We start from the raw sequence: 4,285 nt of genomic DNA, 5'->3' as shown, positions 1-4,285 counted from the left end.
GAATGGGAGGCATGGGTGGGGGGTGACAGCACATGCAAAGGGTGGCCGAGAATGCGGTTTTGCTGAAGTATCAGAAGAGACAAGGTCCAGTGGGGACCTGACCCTGAAGGTCCCTGTGTGCCATGCTGTGGAGTCTAGGTTTTCCCTCCACGTGATTGGGACAGTCAGCCTGAAGTAGGGGACCAGGTCAATTAACCTGAGTGGGAATTCTGGCCGTGGCACTTCTTCGCTGGTGCAACCCCTTCTTGGACCCGTTTTCTTCCTCTATAAAACCAACATAACTCTTCTTAGGCTTGTTGAGAGAACCAAATGAGCTAATGCATGTAAAAATTGCCTGGAGCACTGAAAGTACTCACTAAATGACAGTCATACTCCCATTTATTGTTATCAAAGGCATCCACCCAGGGGAGAGGCAGGAGCTTTCTTCCTGGTTCATCCCCAGGCACAGGGAAGAGAGAATTCGTAGCCCCAGAGTCCTGTGGGCAGATCCTTTCTTGGCTCACTCTGTAGAAGGTTCCAGGAAAGCTGGCAGGCAAGGCGGGTGGTAGGAATTTCCCAGCAGCTCAGCCTCCCAGGGAGTCCGAGAAGAATCCTGAACAAAGCCTTGCCAGAGGCCGGGATTCCCTCCTGCAACTGCAAGCCTGGCCCCGTCCTCACTGCCCCAGCGGCAGGAAGCAAGTGTGGAGGCGAAGGTGGGCGGGGGTGGCAGCTGATCCTTGGTTGTAGGAACTTGGATCCTTCTTTATTTTGCAAGGCTCCGGGCAGAATTCCCCACCCCACACTTCCCCTCTCTCCACATGCCCCCACAGTGGACCTGGCCGCCAGGAAGCCACGTGACTTTGGGCGGCTGCCAGTCTCTGGAGGATTCTCCTGTTAGGTTGGAGGCTTGCAGATCGGGCACTCGCCGACTGCTGGATGTGCGGCAAAGCCATCTGTCCTCCCCCCAGGCCCCACACCTGACAGGATTACTCATGTTTCTGAGAAGAGGCTCAGGGGCCAGGGCGCCTGGGGCAGCAGGTTCCCTTCTGTGTGAACATAGAACATCCTATTCATGGATGAAGGCTCAGAGCACTTGCCCTCAGGGAGCTGGTTGAGGCGCAGGGACACACAGGCAGTTAGTGGCAGAGCTGCGACCTGAGCCGGATCTCCTGATTTGGTTCACCATCCGTGGCTATTGCTATCTCCCACCCCTGCCCACCATCAGGTCAGGAAGAGCTGCCTGGTACCCAGTTCAGGACAGGCATCCTTGACTCCGCATGTGGCCAAGACCTGGGGGCTAGGGCTGGGGGAGACCCCCAGGCTCCACGGTGGGGAGAGCAAATACTGGCTTTACCCTAAGACTTCCCTGCCAGGAACTCCACCCAACCCCATCCTCAGGTCAACCCCCAGGCACAGGGACTTTCCTCCTCCCTTCACCTAAATTTCCAGTTCCAGCAGAGAGAAGCTAACTCAACATAGAGGGCTCCAAAGGGAGACCTCCCACTTTGCTGGGAAAAATCAGGGCCTTATTGTCTCTAAAGTGGGCATGACTTATGTCACAGCAATGCACGCAGCCGCAAGTAATAGAAAACTTGACCAGCAATATCTAAAAGACAAAGTTGTTTATTTTTCTCATATAAGAAGATGACAGCTCTGGGCTGTGGTCTTTCTGGTTCTTTTATTAATAGCTTTCCCCTCATGGTTTCAAGACGGCTGCTACAGCTCCATACATCACATCCTCACAGCACGCTCTGAAGCAGGAAGCAGGGGGTGATACCAAGAGAAGAGTTTCTCATCTCCCAGATTTGCCTTTATTGGCAAAGAAAAACCGTTTTTCTTTCTTTTCTTTTCTTCTCTCTGCTCTCTTTCTCTCTCTTTTCTTTCTTTTCATGAAGAATCCTCCAAAAAGGACTGTTTTCAAGAACCCAACAGCTGACCTCTCCTCATGTCATTGGCCAAAGATAGGTTATAGAGTCTAAAGTCTTCCTGACAAAGCCAGGAAGTATCTGGCCACCTCAGCCTCCACAGTGAGAGGAAGACAGGAAGAAAGTTTTGGGAGTAACCCAAAGTACATGCCACAACTGACCAGCTCAAGGACTTGGCTTTGAGCAACTAGACTTAGGAATAAATCTAACATAAGGCTACGTCTCCCCTACCCCCTGACAGTTTCTCTCCATTAGAAGAGAACTAGATTCTCACTGGTGGTCTCTTTTCTCCAAGCCAGCCTTAATCCCTGTGAGCTTATTTCTCAATCCTGCCCCACAAATGAGGCACCACCCCCACAGTGGTTGGATCTCAGGCCCTAGAGTCAGACAGACATGCGTTCAGGTTTCAGCTCTGCTACCAAGGATGTGACCTTGAACAAGTTACGTAACCTGAGTGTCCCACGAGCTTATGGAAAGGAATCAGTGAGATAACAGATGCACCGCACTTAGCATGGTATCGGGCACATGGGAAGCAAATGTCAGCCATTGCTATTATCATCATTAACTTTAAACATTTTTATTTTTAAAATTATCATACAGTAAAAATGGCTTTTTTTGGTGTACAATTTTATGAATTTTTAACACATGTATAGTTTCATGTAAGTATCACCATAATCAGAACACACAACAGTTCTGTCACCCTACCCAAAACTTCATCATGCTGTCCCTTCAGAGTCTCCCCTTGCACCGTCATGACTCCTGACAACCACCGATCTGTTCTCCCTTTGTGTGGCTCTGTCCTCAGCAGTGTCATGTAAATGGAATTTACAGTATGTAACCTTTTGAGACTGACTTCTTTCGCTCAGCATAATGCCTTTCTGATTCATCCAAGTTGCTCTGGTATCAACAGTTCCTTCCTTTTTAGTGCCTAGTGGTATGCCATTGTGTGGATGCACCATCACCATGAACTTTGTAGTGGGATAAAATTTACATCCCAGAAAATTCACCATTTTAAAACGTAAAATTCGATACATCCCAATTTTAGCATTCAAAATGTTGTGCAATCATCATCACTATCTAGTTCCAGAACATTTTTATCACCCCAAAAAGAAACCCCGTGTCCATTAAGTCACTCCCCACTGTCCCCTCTCTCCAGGCCATAGCAACCACCGATGTCCTGTCTCTGTGGATTTGCCTAGTCTGGATATTTCATATAAACGGAATGATACGATATGTGGCCTTTTGTGCCCGGCATCTTTCACTTAGCATAATGCTTTTAAGATTCACCTTTCCATCTTGGGCCTGGCAGAATGGCTCCCACAAACAAGGCTGGTGAGAAGAAGAAGGGCCGTTCTGCCATCAATGAGATGGTGCCCGAGAATACACCACCAGCATTCATAAGCGCATCCGTGGAGTGGGCTTCAAGAATTGGGCCCCCGGGCATGCAGAAAGATCCAGAAACTTGCCATGTGGGAGATGGGGACTCCAGATGTTCATGTTGATATCAGGCTCAACAAAGCTGTCTGTGCCACAGGAATAAGGAATATCCCATACCATATCCATGTGCAGTTGTCTGAAATATGTAATGAGGATGAAGGTTCACCAAACAAGCTCTATACTTTGGTTACCTATGTTCCTATCACCACTTTCAAAAATGTACAGCAATGTGGATGAGAACTAAGCATGGATTATCAAATACATCAAATAAAGCTATAAAACTGCAAAAAAAAATTCATCCATGTTGTAGCATCTGTCAGTACTTCATTGTTTTTTAGGGCTGGATAAAATTCCATGGTACGGAGATAGCACATTTTGTTTACTCACTCACCAGTTAATGGGCATTTCAGTTTTTTCAACTCATTGGCTATTATCAATAATGCTGCTATGAACATTCATGTGCAAGCTTTTGTTTAAATACTGTTTTCAATTCTATTGGGTATATACCTATGAGTGGAATTGCTGCCTATGCTAATTCTATGGTTAATTTTTTTTTTTTTTTTGAGACAGAGTCTCACTTTGTTGCCCGGGCTAGAGTGAGTGCTGTGGCGTCAGCCTAGCTCACAGCAACCTCAGAATCCTGGGCTTAAGCGATCCTTCTGCCTCAGCCTCCTGAGTAGCTGGGACTACAGGCATGCGCCACCATGCCCAGCTAATTTTTTCTATATATATTTTTTTAGCTGTCCAGATAATTGATTTCTATTTTTAGTGGAGACCGGGTCTCGCTCAGGCTGGTCTCGAACTCCTGACCTCAAGCGATCCACCCGCCTCGGCCTCCCAGAGGGTTAGGATTACAGGTGTGAGCCACCGTACCCGGCCTATGGTTAATTTTTTGAGGGCTGCCAAAGATTTTTTAATAGTGGCTGCACAACTTTACATTCCTA

The 4,285-nt window shown here is 47.6% G+C and overlaps 1 pseudogene; it reads left to right on the top strand.

Annotated features, from left to right (window-relative positions):
• Positions 1-3,196: 3,196 nt before the first annotated feature.
• Positions 3,197-3,585, top strand: LOC123641344 (annotated as a pseudogene).
• The last annotated feature ends 700 nt before the right edge of the window (positions 3,586-4,285 follow it).

This window comes from Lemur catta, chromosome 7 (genome assembly GCF_020740605.2).
Source record: "Lemur catta isolate mLemCat1 chromosome 7, mLemCat1.pri, whole genome shotgun sequence".
In the NCBI taxonomy this organism is placed as follows: domain Eukaryota; kingdom Metazoa; phylum Chordata; class Mammalia; order Primates; family Lemuridae; genus Lemur; species Lemur catta.
This window is presented reverse-complemented; position numbering and strand designations above follow the sequence as displayed.